Here is a 16,296-nt window from a genome sequence, read left to right as displayed (position 1 = left end):
GTGGCTCACCTGTTGATCATCTCCTGCTCGTTAGTCAAGCCCACAGCCAGCCCCTCCTGGCTATTTAAACTGCCTGGTTCAATTCATCAATTGCCTTCACCTTGGTCAAACATATTTAGATACTCTCTACTGTGTTCCTGTTGAAGACGTGCTTGGCTGACATCCCTTCTGGTTCCTGATCCTGTCTGCTGCCTCTGATTACGCTGTTCTTTGGCTCCCTGATCTCCTGGCTTGTTCTGACTACCCGATTTGGCTACTGAAGCCTGGCTATGTTTTGACTACATTTACCAGTTGTATTATTTTTACCATTTTAATAAATGGTGTGATTTTTACTGTATTTTCTGTCTCTGTCTGTTTCATGGTTCATGACAGTAGGCGAAGGCCATGAATTCAGAAAATGCAGACAATCCACCTAGTGCTAATATTTTTTCTAGGTTGAATGAGCAGTATCACCACATGGATCAGTTTGCCATAGCATTACAGATGCTCCGGATTCGCACAGCTCACCTGGATCCTCCCACGGTGGTTGTTCTGGTACAACCTGTGTTGCAGGCAGCCCCTGCTGCTGCTCCAGTCTCTTTGCAGGCGCCCACCTCGAATATTACCTCTGTAAGAGGTATGTCTGATTCCGCTCCGCTTCCCCAGTGATTTGGGGGTGATCCAGTTCAATGCAGAGGGTTTCTGAACCAGATATACTTTGATATGCTGCCCCAGGCCTTCCCCACAGACAGAAGCAAGGTATGCTGACACAATCATCCTCCTCCTCTTCCTCCTCCTCCTCCTCCTCATCCTCTTCCTGTGTGATGGGTGGGACAGCAGGAACACTGTCTGGATAAAGGGGCCTTGAGAGGCAAGGAAGTCCTCCTCTTCCTGCCTCTGTTCTGCCTCAAGTGCCCTGTCCATTATTCCACACAGCATATGCTCCAACAGGTGGAAAAGATGCTCCAACAGGTGGACAAGAGGTACAGTGTCACTGATGCATGCACTGTCACTGCTCACCATCCTTGTGGCCTCCTCAAACTGTGACAGGACAGTGCATGCATCCCTGATCATGCCCCACTGGCGTGGTGAGAAAAAACCAAGCTCCCCTGACCCTGTCCTGGTACCGTAGTCGCACAGGTACTCATTGATGGCCCTCTGCTGCATGTGCAGCCACTGAAGCATGGCCAACGTTGAGTTCCACCTGGTGGGCTTGTCACATATAAGGCAGTTCTTGGGCAGGTTCAACTCCTTTTGGAGCTCAGCCAGCCGAGCACAGGCTTTAAATGATCTGCGGAAATGCACACAGATTTTCCTGGCCTGCTTCAGCACATCCTGTAAGCCCGGGTACCTGCCCAAGAACTGCTGCACCCCCAGGTTAAAGACGTGAGCCACACAGGGCACATGGGCCAGTTGTCCCTGTTGGAGGGTGGAGAGGAGGTTGGTGCCATTGTTGCAAACCACCAATCCTGGCTTAAGCTGGCATGGCTTCAACCACCTCTCGGCCTGCCCCTGCAGAGCTGACAAAATATCTGCCCCAGTGTGGCTCCTGTCCCCCAAACAAACCAGCGCAAGCATAGCATGGCATTGTTTTGCCTGCATACTTGCGTAGCCCCTTGAATGCCTACGGAGCACTGCTGGTTCCAAGGACAGTGCATGGAAGAGGCCATGGAGGAAGAAGAAGAGGAGGGGGTGGAGGAGAGAGGTGTGTCACAACCAGTAGTAGCATTTTGGAGGCGTGGTGGCGGAACAACCTCCAACACTACTGCACCTTGTCCTGCATCCTTCCCAGCTGCCAGAAGAGTGACCCAATGGGCCATGAAAGACAGGTAACGTCCCTGTCCATGACTGCTGGACCATGAGTCAGCGGTAATATGCACCTTACTGCTGACCGCCCTGTCCAGCGAGGCAAGGACATTGCCTTCCACATGCCGGTAGAGAGCCGGAATTGCCTTCCGTGAGAAAAAGTGGCGTTTGGCGACCTGCCACTGAGGAACCGCACATTGCACAAACTCATGGAAGGGGGCGGAGTATACCAACTGAAAAGGTAGCAGTTGAAGTGCTAGAAATTTAGCCAAGCTAGCATTCAACCGCTGGGCATGTGGATGGCTGGGAGTGAACTTCTTTCTACGGTCCAGCAGCTGGGGCAGGGAAATTTGCCTGCCCGCAAGCACTTGGCTGTGACACACCTAATTCTACACCTTCATTCCTCTCAGTTCAGGTTTCAGAGAGGACTGAAGGTCTAGTGGGGTTGGAGATCCCAGCTGATGAGGAGCAAGTAGAGGTCCACTTTGTTCTTTGGTGTGGGTCTTTGAGGTAAGCTTGCCAATGAGCTGCATGGCAGGTCAACATATGTCTGGTCAAGCATGTGGTGCCCAAGTGGCTGATGTCTTGGCAACGCGAGATACGCTTGAGACATATGTTGCAAATAGCAGTGGTGCGATCTGATGCACTCGTCTCAAAAAAGGCCCACACCAAAGAACTTTTAGAATAATGCGCAGAGGCAGCGCCCTGCACAGGCGGAGCTCTGCGGTGTGATTCAGTCGGTGTGCTGCCCCTAAGCTGTCCCCCGGAGGGCATCCTGCCTCATTGGAGATGTGCCTCCTCCTCCTCCTCTCTCCTACCAGGCACCCACGTGGAGTCAGTGCCCTCATCATCCCCTCATCTTCATCACTGGAGCAAACCTGGCAGTATGCTGCAGCTTGTGGAACATGGCTGCTAGATTGCTGTCCTTTTTGAGCATCCCCTCTCTCTGCGCTCACGCTACTGCCTTCCTCTAGCTGAGTATCATCATCAGAGCCTACAAAACACTGGGCATCCTCCTGGAGCATGTACCCAACACTGTGCTCAAAGAGTTCAGGGGACTCCTCAGGAGGACGTGGTGGGTCTAGGGAAGGAGTCACTGATGATGACATTGAGACGAGGGAAGAAGATGCGTTGGCAGCTGCTTTGCTAGTACCCTGAGCCTGGGTGAGAGAGGATGAGGAGGATGAAGAGGGCTTGGTCATCCACTCTACCAAATCTTTGGCATGATGCGGCTCAACATGTCCAGCTGCCGAAAATAAGGACAAGTGTGTCCCATGGCCACGTGCTGATGATGACGATGCACCCCGTCCACGACCAGCACTGTTGTCTCTAGACACAGAGCCTACTTGCCCTTTTTTATCGGCTCGTGTCTGTCTGCCTCTCCTTGTTGGCCTTCCAGACATGGTAATGGCCAGAAGGGAGATGGGAAAACCAGCAATTGGGTAGTGTATATTGTGCTGGAGGCACACAGCACCCACTAACTCCTGCAGATGCCTTTATTATAGAGCAGGAATTAAAGGGTAGATACTGGTGTATACTGTGCTTTGCTGGAGGCACACAACACCAACTAACTCCTGCAGATGGCAGATGGCTCAATTAGAGAAGAGCTATATAGGTGGATAATGGTGTATACTACGGTCAGGGCACACAGACAACACCCACAATCTCCTACAGCTGACTGAAAGCTCTATTACAGAAGAGCAATATAGCTAGCTATATAGGTGGATATAATGGTGTATACTGCGGTCAGGGCACGCAGACAATACGCACAATCGCCTACAACTGACTGAAAGCTCTATTACAGAAGAGCAATATTGCTAGCTATATAGGTGGATATAATGTTGTATAGTGTGGTCAGGGCACGCAGACAACACGCACAATCTCCTACAACTGACTGATAGCTCTATTACAAAAGAGCAATAGAGCTAGCTATATAGGTGGATATAATGGTGTATACTGCGGTCAGGGCACACAGACAACACCCACAATCTCCTACAGCTGACTGAAAGCTCTATTACAGAAGAGCAATATAGCTAGCTATATAGGTGGATATAATGGTGTATACTGCGGTCAGGGCACGCAGACAACACGCACAATCGCCTACAACTGACTGAAAGCTCTATTACAGAAGAGCAATATTGCTAGCTATATAGGTGGATATAATGTTGTATAGTGTGGTCAGGGCACGCAGACAACACGCACAATCTCCTACAACTGACTGATAGCTCTATTACAAAAGAGCAATAGAGCTAGCTATATAGGTGGATATAATGGTGTATACTGCGGTCAGGGCACGCAGACAACATGCACAATCTCCTACAACTGACTGAAAGCTCTGTTACAGAAGAGCAATATAGCTAGCCATATTGGTGGATATAATGGTGTATACTGCGGTCAGGGCACGCAGACAACACGCACAATCTCCTACAACTGACTGAAAGCTCTATTACAGAAGAGCAATATAGCTAGCTATATAGGTGGATATAATGGTGTATACTGCGGTCAGGGCACGCAGACAACACCCACAAACTCCTGCAGATTGCTAAAAGCTCAATTACAAAAGAGCAAGAACGCTAAATCGGCTGATAATGAACGGTGTATACTGTGTTGAAGGTACACAGAGAACACCCACTAACTCCTACAGATGCCAACACACTACACAAGGCCGCCGCGCTAGCGGCCTTATATATTGTGGGGTGTGTACTACACAGCCTGAGCTATGATTGGCCACAGTCATCCTGCCTGTGGCCAATCATGGCTCTCCTCACTGCCGGCGCTGTGATTGGCCAAGCATGCAGGGTCACAGTGCATGCTTGGCCAATCATGAGCCAGCAATGCACTGCGATGGCGCAGTGCATTGTGGGCCGTGAGCGCCACACTAATTTGGTGCGAGCGGCCCATAACATTCGGTATTCGCCGAACGTACGAACATCAAGCTCATCTCTAGTCACCAACACAGGTAGCTATGGACACCCCCTCAATTATGAAGGGATTCTGTACCTTTTTTCAGGATGTATATTCCTCAAAGGTGAATTATCCCAAAGCCACCTTAACTGAATTCTTAGATGAATACACACTCCCGACAATACAAGGGAAGACAAAAAACTGCTAAATGCATCTCTCTCTCTAGAGGAATTGCAACTTGCCCTAGCAACATTCTCTAATTCTAAGGCCCCGGGAAATGATGGTCTCCCCATTGAAATGTACAAGAATTTTGGAGGCATACTCCTACCGGAGTTGCTTCATACAATCAAGGAAGCACATGCTAATGACTCCTTACCAGACTCCATGTATGAGGCAGTGGTGGTGGTCCTGTTGAAGCCCAGGAAAGATCCGGAACAACCTGAAGCCGCGTACACACGGGCGGACTGTATGGCCTACTTAGTCCGTCATACAATCCGACGGACAGTCCGTCATACTTTCGAATGAACGGACTTGACCACACACGGATGCACAAACAGTCCGTCGAAAGCTTGCGCGATGACGTGTACAGCATGTACGACGGGACTAGAAATAGGAAGTCCAATATACAGCAATGCAACCTTTCGCCGTGTAAATCCTTTCTGAGCATGCACCATTCTTAGTCCGTCGAACTAGCCTACTGACGAGCGGATTGTCCGCTGAAACCAAAGTATGACGGACAGAATTTCGAAAATTCCAGCCGCGTACACACGGGCGGACTGTATAGCCTACTTAGTCCGTCATACAATCCGACGGACAGTCCGTCCTACTTTCGAATGAACGGACTTGACCACACACGGATGCACAAACAGTCCGTCGAAAGCTTGCGCGATGATGTGTACAGCACGTACGACGGGACTAGAAATAGGAAGTCCAATACACAGCAATGCAACCTTTCGCCGTGTAAATCCTTTCTGAGCATGCGCCATTCTTAGTCTGTCGAACTAGCCTACTGACGAGCGGATTGTCCGCTGAAACCAAAGTATGACGGACAGAATTTCGAAAAATCCAAAATACTTAGTACGCCAGACTGCACGCTGAAAAAGTCCGCTGAAGCCCACACACGAGCGGACTATCCGCTGAAATGTGTTTCGACTGACTAAGTAGGCCATACAGTCCGCCCGTGTGTACGCGGCCTGAGTCATACAGACCCATATCACTTTTAAATAATGATCTAAAATTGATTACCAAAGTCCCCGCTACACGGTTTTCCAAGGTGGTGACAAAAATAATGCACCCGGATCAATCCAGATTTATACCCAACAGGTCCACAGCACACAACCTCCACAGATTATATCTAAATATGCAGATTTCAACAGATAATCAAGGTCGAAGAGCTATCCTTTCACTAGAAAGGCATTTGATCGCATAGAATGGAGTTACCTTTGGAGGGTACTGGAGAAATTCAACTTGGAGAGACGTTTATTTCTTGGATTAAACTATTATATAGGGCACCGAAAACTTGCATTAGAATTAATGACACATTGTCCCCCTTCTTTGATCTAGACCAGGGAACAAGACAGGGCTGCCCGCTATCCCTGCTGCTCTTTGCTTTGGCCATAAAGCCTCTAGCCGCTGCTATCAGGGGGAACCTGGCTATATGTGGCTTTAAAAGGAAAGATTGAGAAGATAAAATAGCCTCGTTTGCGGACGATGCACTGATTTTTTTGGGCGACACATCTGCCTCTTTAATAAATCTTATGGAATTAATCAGTAAATTTGGAGCCTTCTCAGGGTTCAAAATAAACTGGGACAATCCACACTGTTACCACTTGATCACTTATATATCGCCTCTTCCCTCAGCAGCAGACCAGATCAGGGTGGTATATACATTTCGGTATTTAGGCATAGTTATTCCTCCCAACCTGGAACTCTATGTTAAACTTAATGTAAATCCACTGATTCAAAAATTTCAGGAAAAAGCAGCTAGTTGGAGTAAACTACCCCTCTCGGTGGTGGGTCGATGTAATCTGATAAAAATGGTCTGGGGTCCACAACTTCTGTATTCTCTCCATAATGCCCCCATCTGGATTCCTATCCATATATTTTAAAAAATGCAACACTATATTCTGCTCCTTGATATGGAGGAAAAAAATGCAACGTATTAAATTGGAAACATTACAAGAGGCAAAGGACTCGGGCGGGCTAGCAGTCCCAAACCCATACTATTACTTCATAGCGGCTCAGTTGCAACACCTAATGGGATGGCGGCGCCCCGGGTCCTCTGACCCCACAAGCAATATTATACACACTTTACTTTCGTGTGAGGACCTTGTGGAATGCATAAAAGCAGGAGAATTCCAAAAAATACCTGAGTACCAAACTATGGTACTTATAGATAAAATATGAACACCAAACAACACTTTCAATATGCAGGATACTCTGAATGGTCTCGTATCTGGAACAATAGAAACTTTCCCGAAATATGTAAATTGCAAGATTTTCCATGTGGTCTAGATGCGGGGAGGTTTACGTCCAGTAGTTTTACCAAGGCGGACTCATACGGGATTTTTAATCTCTGAGGGAAGAGTATGATCTACCAAACGTCTTGTTTTTTCAATACCTACAACTCAGACATGCCATTTCAGCACAGGCTACACTGTCCACATGGGAATTAACTAGACCCTCTGTGCTCACACGACTAGTAACATCATCTTCTAGGAAAAGATAAATTTCTTCTATATATGACTCTCTAATATCGCAGGTATCCAAGGCTATGACCTTGAAGTGCAGGACAAGCTGGGGGAAGGCCACATAACAGATGAGGAATGGTCTGTTATAATGGAGAATGTACCCAAGGTGTCACTTTCCTCTTCACAAAAACTCACACAACTATTCATTATACATCAAACTTAAGGTACCCCATATAAACTACACAAATGGCATAGAAGAGATGATCTATTTTGCCCTCGTTGCAGGGTAGATAATGGTATCCTAATTCACATGCTATGGAAGTGCCCGAAACTGCAAAGGTATTGTCTGATGTAATTAACAAAATATGGAATCTTACACTTGCAACTGACCCCAATCTGTGTCTACTGGGATGGTTAGATGAGGAATTGCATACACCACACACCTACATAGCCATTCTCAGAGTCTTGTTTATTGGCAGAAAATGTATAGCTAGAAAATGTCTTTCGGTGTCACCGCCAACACACACAGAGGGGGTTAAAGCCATAAACCACACCCTATTGAGGGAGAAGTTGACATACCAACACAGAGGTAGCCCTACAAAATTTTAAAATCTATGGGATCCCTGGTTGGAGGTACCTGGTTTAGCCCCCTTCCAACTGGTCCAGAATAGAGTACTTGGTGACAGGACATAGATGCCTATTCCCTGTTGTAAGAATGGCGGCTGTTTATACAAGATAGGTAAAGGATGGGATGGTGACATAGAGGCTCAGAATGTGGATCAATTGGAAATAATATTCCTGAGGAGGAGATGTGTTGCTCTGTAGTGACGAGTTATAAGGTTTAATGTTATAAGATAGTTGATAGAAGAACACTGGAACCCCCCCCCCCCCACTGTTTAGGAGGGGGAAGTACCCCTATACCGACCGATTGTCCTTTTTTTTGTATGCAATCAGGCAGGCCCTTGCACTAAATGGCTCTGCTAAATCTATAGGAAACCAGACAACAAAAGTCGCATAGTGTGTATAGGGTCTTAGCCCTTGTACACACGGTCGGACATTCTGACAACAAAATCCGTCCGACGGATTTTGTCCGAAACTTGTGTTGCATACACACGGTCAGACAAAGTTGTCGGAAAATCCGATCGTACGTAACATGACAGCGTTATTTTGTTACGACGGGACTACGTTCAGGCTAGTAGCCAATAGCTTTGGTCTAGGAATTTGATCGGAGCATGCGTGGCACTTTGTCCGAATTCTCTCCACACAATCAAAGTCCGATCGGATCATGTTGTCGGAAAGTTTTATAGCCCAGCTCTAAAACGTTGTCCGTCGGAAATTCTGACGGAAACAGTCCGATGGAGCCCACACACAGTCGGATTATCTGACAACACGGTCTGATCGGACATTCTCCATCGGAATGTCCGACTGTGTGTACAAGGGCTTAGAGTCTGAGTCAAAAAAAAGTCAGACTGTCAAGCCCACAGTAGTACACAGCAAGGGAGCCAGGACAGCACATCCGGAGACTCCTGTCATTTTCATTTCTTTTTTTATATATTCCATTTTCTTTTTTAATTTCTTACCAACCACCGGCTGTCAATTGATGGCCAGGCGGCGCAGCTATCATTGCAGGAGCAGGGGCAGATCCAGAGTCTAGTCTCGGGAGGGGCACTGCTATAAAATATGTTTTTTGGGGGGCAATTTATATGGGAAATGGCTGGTATTGGCGCTTCAATCATTACGGCACCATGGCTGTTATGGTGTCAGGATGATTGAAGCGCATTATTTCTATTAATACATTGTAATATAAAATTAAATGGTTCAACTCATTATAATGCAGAATCAGTGGGAGCCCTGAGGGTGTCATTTGCCATGTCGCCTGCCACCAAATGCGGATTGTCACTTGCCACGTCACTTGTCACCAAATGCGGATTGTTACTTGCCACGTCACCTGCCACAGATTGCGGATTGCCACATTGCCTGCCACACATTGCGGATTGACGCTTGCCACGTCACCTGCCACACATTGCGGATGGTCACTTGCCACCTCACCTTCTACACATTGCGGATTGTCACTTGCCACGTCGCCTGCCACACATTGCGGATTGCCACTTGCCACGTCACCTGCCACCAGATGCAGATTGCCACGTAGCCTGCCACACATTGCGGATTGTCACTTGCCACGTCAACTGCCACACATTGTGGATTGTCACTTGCCACGTCACCTGCCACACATTGTGGATTGTCACTTGCCATGTCACCTGCCACACATTGTGGATTGTCACTTGCCACGTCACCTGCCACACATTGCGGATTGTCACTTGCCACGTCATCTGCCACACATTGCTGATTGTCACTTGCCACATAGCCTGCCACACATTGCAGATTGTCACTTGCCACGTCGCTTGCCACACATTGCGGATTGTCACTTGCCACATCGTCTGCCACACATTGAGGATTGCCACTTGCCACATCACCTGCCACACATTGCAGATTGTCACTTGCCACGTCGCCTGCCACACATTGCGGATTGTCACCTACTGTGTCACTTTTCTGCTAAGGTGTTCTTTTGTTGAGTCCCAGAGTGAAGATAGGCAACAGAGAGATGATGTAATCTCTCTGCTGCACACAGCTTCCCGCACAGTGAGGGCGGAACTGGAGGGATGCAGGGCAGTGAGAGATGATGTCATCTCCCTGCTCCCCTGCCCGCTGGCTTCCTGATTGGCCAGCAGCCCTCCTAAGCTGCCCAGCTGCCCCCCCTCACCCGTCCACTCAGCGCTTGCACCCGCGGAACCAGCCACGCTGGTACCCGCAGAACCGGCCGCGCTGTAATACGCTGGCCGTATTCTCGGAGGAGGCAATTGCCCCGTTGCCCCCCTGGATCCGCCCCTGTGCGGGAGGGTGTCATATGACACTCTCGTCTTCCTGGCCCACCAGGTGGCGCTCGCCATGTCACTGGGGACTTGATGCGCATGCCCAGCGGCACCCGCAATTGCCCGGGAACACAGCAAGACCATGGATCTGTGTATGTAAACACACAGATCCACAGTCCTGTCAGAGTACAATCACGCCAGGTCTTATTTTCAGGGAAAGAGGGTATTTACGTTATCAATGTGGAAGAAATGCTAGTTTATCTTATGATTGGATGTTGCCTTGGACTCAGGCAGGGATTTTTTCAATTACAGCACCTTGTAAATCCAGTGACCCGTAGATTTACTGTATGTCTTTTTCAGACCTCCAAGCACAACATCAGGTCCTTGAACCAAGAAATCGAGCTGTAATGGCATAGATAGGACAGTAGACCAAACTTTTTTTGTCTCAATAAGACATCATCTGGGGTCCTGTCTATGCCATTACAGCTCAATTTCTTGGATCACCATGCATCGTTCAACTCATGCTTTGATGTATACTGAAATGTGAGTGGTCTATGTATTTTAATACATTTCTATTGATGGTTTTACACTATGTTGAGTCTTCTATCTACTCTTTGGATTTATGTTCTAATGGAGTATTGATGAGAACATTCCACTTCTGATTCTGAAAGGCCCTATATATCTATATTTATTACTACATTAGTTTTGGTGGTGGTTGGCAATCTCCCTAAAAACATATAGTCTATTGGAGAAGATTGGAGTGGAATGTCCATACATAGATGTTGAGATATCATTGCCCATTTGACCCATTTAGTATAAGCTGAATTGGGTCCATGTGTTCTGTTAAGCTTCCTTATATTCCATTTTTTCTAGATTTTCTCACGGTGGTGATTTCTTCTTTCGTTGGGTGACCGATCATCAGTAGTTGGATCACGCATCATGTATATATTTTTATGGACTCACTTACTTTATCATGGACTTTTCATTAGTTCACTTATGATTGTGACACCATTTTCACATTTATTTGTACTCTCATAAGATTTACTATTTATCACCATTTTTCACATTTATAAATTCATGTTTAGCACTGCACTGTTTATATCAATTTCTTTTGCACAAGTTGTTAATTGTAGTGCTGGCTGCTGCTTTACAAGTTATTTTTAAACAGTAGCGCGGTATAACAGTATACTTTCTCTTTATAAATACCTTGGACTGTCTACTTTTCAAAAAGGGGTAATTTGGGGGGTATTTGTACTTTCCTGACATTTCAGGGCCTCAAGAAATTAGATAAGCCATCAGTGCATAAGGTGTGATCAGTTTTCAATGATTTACACCATAGCTTGAAGAGATAACTTTCTCACAGACCACATAATATACACTTATTTTTTGTTATTTTTACCAAAGATATGTAACAGTATAAATTTTGGCCCACATTTATGAAAACAAATTACTTATTTTCAAGATTTTATCATAGAAACTAAAAAAAAGTTTTTTTTTTTTCCAAAATGTTCACTATTTTTTCACTTATGTCACAAAAAATAAAAAACTCAGTGGTGATTAAAAAACACCAAAAGAAAAGTCTATTTGTGTGAAAAAAAATAAGTGTGAGGGCTCTGAAAGCTGAAAATTGGTCTTGGCAGGAAGGGGGGTATACGTGCCCTGTATTGAAGTTTACTCATCAAGAAATGATCATCAACTAGGTGATTTTAAACAATAGTTTTTACCACAAAACTAAAATATTGGTTTTGAGGTCAGTATAATCTTTAATATCTATTTGAATAGACTTCAACTGGACAGATATTAATGAATAATTCTTACAATGGACACACAAATTATAAATAAGAACACCAATATCAGATAGGTATTAATGATTAATTATAGAAGCAATACCTGTTAGTGGGTATGTTGTTTTGCTTTCAGTTGTTGAGGCGAAAGAGCTCCTTCTCAATTCAGTTTTTAGTTCTTCAGTGGCTAAAGTTTTTAAGGTTTTGGTCATCTTAGACATTGTGGTGTAGAAGGGAAACCTGGTTGTGTTGAAAGCAGATGAAGTTAAAGGGATTGTTTTTGTTGTTGTATGCTTTGATTGAGGCACAGAAACAAAGGTTGAAAGCATAAAGGTTGTTAATGCTGTGGCATGTGTAGTTATTATTTTGTGTGTAGAAGAGCTTAACGTTAGAGTTGAAGGTGGTGTCTCAGTGTAAGTATACACTGTAGTAGCAGGAGTAGTTATTTTTCTGAGTGAAGATGAGCCTGTAAACATTTCTGTGGTGGCGGTAGTTGTTTCGCTTGGTAAAGATGAGCTTAAAGGTACAGTCATAGGTATTGAAGAAGTTTCAGCAAAAGAATGCACTGTAGTGGTAGAAGTCATGGTTTTTCTGGGTGAAGCTGAACGTAATGGGAGTGTTGTAGATTGTGGAAATGTGTTAATGTAACTAGGCACAGTTGTAGTGGGAATAGGTGTTTTTTTGGGTGAGGGTGAGGGTGGTCCCTTGTCTTGTTCTGTTTCCATGGAAATAGATATTTCAATTGGCATATATGAGCTTAAAGAGAATGAAGTAGTTGGTGGACTTGTTTTTCTGGGTGACGATGAGCTTAATGGGACAGTTGTAGGTAATGGGGAGGTTTCAGCATAAGTGTGCACTGTTGTGGCAGAAGTAGGAGTTTCTCTGGGTGAAGTTGAGCTTAATGAAACAGTCGCAGGTGGTGCAAATGTGTCAGTATATATATGCATTGTTGTGCCAGAAGTGGTTGTTTTTCTGGGTGATGATGAGCTTAATGGGACAGTTGTAGGTAATGGAGATGTTGTAGCATGAGTGTGCACTGTTGTGGCAGAAGTAGTAGTTTCTCTGGGTGAAGTTGAGGTTAATGAGACAGTTGTAGGTGGTGGAAATGTGTCAGTATGTATATGCACTGTTGTGGCAGAAGCGGTTGTTTTTCTGGGTGATGATGAGCTTAACGGGACAGTTGTAGGTAATGGAGATGTTTTAGCATAAGTGTGCACTGTTGTGGCAGAAGTAGTAGTTTCTCTGGGTGAACTTGAGCTTAATGAGACAGTCGTAGGTGGTGGAAATGTGTCAGTATGTATATGCACTGTTGTGGCAGAAGTGGTTGTTTTTCTGGGTGATGATGAGCTTAATGGGACAGTTGTAGGTAATGGAGATGTTTTAGCGTAAGTATGCACTGTTGTGGCAGAAGTAGTAGTTTCTCTGGGTGAAGTTGAGCTTAATGAGACAGTCGTAGGTGGTGAAAATGTGTCAGTATGTATATGCACTGTTGTGGCAGAAGTGGTTGTTTTTCTGGGTGATGATGAGCTTAATGGGACAGTTGTAGGTAATAGAGATGTTTTAGCATAAGTATGCACTGTTGTGGCAGAAGTAGTAGTTTCTCTGGGTGAAGTTGAGCTTAATGAGACAGTCGTAGGTGGTGAAAATGTGTCAGTATGTATATGCACTGTTGTGGCAGAAGTGGTTGTTTTTCTGGGTGATGATGAGCTTAATGGGACAGTTGTAGGTAATGGAGATGTTTTAGCATAAGTATGCACTGTTGTGGCAGAAGTAGTCGTTTCTCTGGGTGAAGTTGAGCTTAATGAGACAGCCGTAGGTGGTGGAAATGTGTCAGTATGTATATGCACTGTTGTGGCAGAAGTGGTTGTTTTTTTGGGTGACGATGAGCTTAATGGGACAGTTGTAGGTAATGGAGATGATTTAGCATAAGTGTGCACTGTTGTGGCAGAAGTAGTAGTTTCTCTGGGTGAAGTTGAGCTTAATAAGACAGCCGTGGGTGGTGGAAATGTGTCAGTATGTATATGCACTGTTGTGGCAGAAGTGGTTGTTTTTCTGGTTGATGATAAGCTTAATGGGACAGTTGTAGGTAATAGAGATGTTTTAGCATAAGTATGCACTGTTGTGGCAGAAGTAGTAGTTTCTCTGGGTGAAATTGAGCTTAATGAGACAGTCGTAGGTGGTGGAAATGTGTCAGTATGTATATGCACTGTTGTGGCAGAAGTGGTTGTTTTTCTGGGTGACGATGAGCTTAATGGGACAGTTGTAGGTAATGGAGATGATTTAGCATAAGTGTGCACTGTTGTGGCAGAAGTAGTAGTTTCTCTGGGTGAAGTTGAGCTTAATGAGACAGCCGTGGGTGGTGGAAATGTGTCAGTATGTATATGCACTGTTGTGGCAGAAGTGGTTGTTTTTCTGGTTGATGATAAGCTTAATGGGACAGTTGTAGGTAATAGAGATGTTTTAGCATAAGTATGCACTGTTGTGGCAGAAGTAGTAGTTTCTCTGGGGGAAGTTGAGCTTAATGAGACAGTCGTAGGTGGTGGAAATGTGTCAGTATGTATATGCACTGTTGTGGCCGAAGTGGTTGTTTTTCTGGGTGATGATGAGCTTAACGGGACAGTTGTAGGTAATGGAGATGTTTTAGCATAAGTATGCACTGTTGTGGCAGAAGTAGTAGTTTCTCTGGGTGAAGTTGAGCTTAATGAGACAGTCGTAGGTGGTGAAAATGTGTCAGTATGTATATGCACTGTTGTGGCAGAAGTGGTTGTTTTTCTGGGTGATGATGAGCTTAATGGGACAGTTGTAGGTAATGGAGATGTTTTAGCATAAGTATGCACTGTTGTGGCAGAAGTAGTAGTTTCTCTGGGTGAAGTTGAGCTTAATGAGACAGTCGTAGGTGGTGGAAATGTGTCAGTATGTATATGCACTGTTGTGGCAGAAGTGGTTGTTTTTCTGGGTGATGATGAGCTTAATGGGACAGTTGTAGGTAATGGAGATGTTTTAGCATAAGTATGCACTGTTGTGGCAGAAGTAGTAGTTTCTCTGGGTGAAGATGAGCTTAATGAGACAGTCGTAGGTGGTGGAAATGTGTCAGTATGTATATGCACTGTTGTGGCAGAAGCGGTTGTTTTTCTGGGTGATGATGAGCTTAACGGGACAGTTGTAGGTAATGGAGATGTTTTAGCATAAGTGTGCACTGTTGTGGCAGAAGTAGTAGTTTCTCTGGGTGAAGTTGAGCTTAATGAGACAGTCGTAAGTGGTGGAAATGTGTCAGTATGTATATGCACTGTTGTGGCAGAAGTGGTTGTTTTTTTGGGTGACGATGAGCTTAATGGGACAGTTGTAGCTAATGGAGATGATTTAGCATAAGTGTGCACTGTTGTGGCAGAAGTAGTAGTTTCTCTGGGTGAAGTTGAGCTTAATGAGACAGCCGTGGGTGGTGGAAATGTGTCAGTATGTATATGCACTGTTGTGGCAGAAGTGGTTGTTTTTCTGGTTGATGATAAGCTTAATGGGACAGTTGTAGGTAATAGAGATGTTTTAGCATAAGTATGCACTGTTGTGGCAGAAGTAGTAGTTTCTCTGGGTGAAGTGGAGCTTAATGAGACAGTCGTAGGTGGTGGAAATGTGTCAGTATGTATATGCACTGTTGTGGCAGAAGTGGTTGTTTTTCTGGGTGACGATGAGCTTAATGGGACAGTTGTAGGTAATGGAGATGATTTAGCATAAGTGTGCACTGTTGTGGCAGAAGTAGTAGTTTCTCTGGGTGAAGTTGAGCTTAATGAGACAGTCGTAGGTGGTGGAAATGTGTCAGTATGTATATGCACTGTTGTGGCCGAAGTGGTTGTTTTTCTGGGTGATGATGAGCTTAACGGGACAGTTGTAGGTAATGGAGATGTTTTAGCATAAGTATGCACTGTTGTGGCAGAAGTAGTAGTTTCTCTGGGTGAAGTTGAGCTTAATGAGACAGTCGTAGGTGGTGGAAATGTGTCAGTATGTATATGCACTGTTGTGGCAGAAGTGGTTGTTTTTCTGGGTGATGATGAGCTTAATGGGACAGTTGTAGGTAATGGAGATGTTTTAGCATAAGTATGCACTGTTGTGGCAGAAGTAGTAGTTTCTCTGGGTGAAGTTGAGCTTAATGAGACAGTCGTAGGTGGTGGAAATGTGTCAGTATGTATATGTACTGTTGTGGCAGAAGTGGTTGTTTTTCTGGGTGATGATGAGCTTAATGGGACAGTTGTAGGTAATGGAGATGTTTTA

The 16,296-nt window shown here is 45.2% G+C and overlaps 1 long non-coding RNA gene across 1 annotated transcript in view; it reads right to left on the bottom strand.

Moving 5' to 3' along the window:
- The window catches only part of LOC143935966 (uncharacterized), a 29,812-nt gene extending 16,865 nt beyond the window's left edge, over positions 1-12,947 (bottom strand). Inside the window, exon 1 of the long non-coding RNA XR_013263591.1 lies at positions 12,140-12,947. This is a non-coding gene — a long non-coding RNA (uncharacterized LOC143935966). The remainder of the gene's footprint in view (positions 1-12,139) is intronic.
- Between the last annotated feature and the right edge of the window lie 3,349 nt (positions 12,948-16,296).

This window comes from Lithobates pipiens, unplaced genomic scaffold (assembly GCF_037356315.1).
Source record: "Lithobates pipiens isolate NorthernLeopardFrog02 unplaced genomic scaffold, aLitPip1_a1.2 Scaffold_10, whole genome shotgun sequence".
In the NCBI taxonomy this organism is placed as follows: domain Eukaryota; kingdom Metazoa; phylum Chordata; class Amphibia; order Anura; family Ranidae; genus Lithobates; species Lithobates pipiens.
Note: the sequence above shows the minus strand (reverse complement) of the source record. Positions and strands in the feature narration are given on the sequence as shown.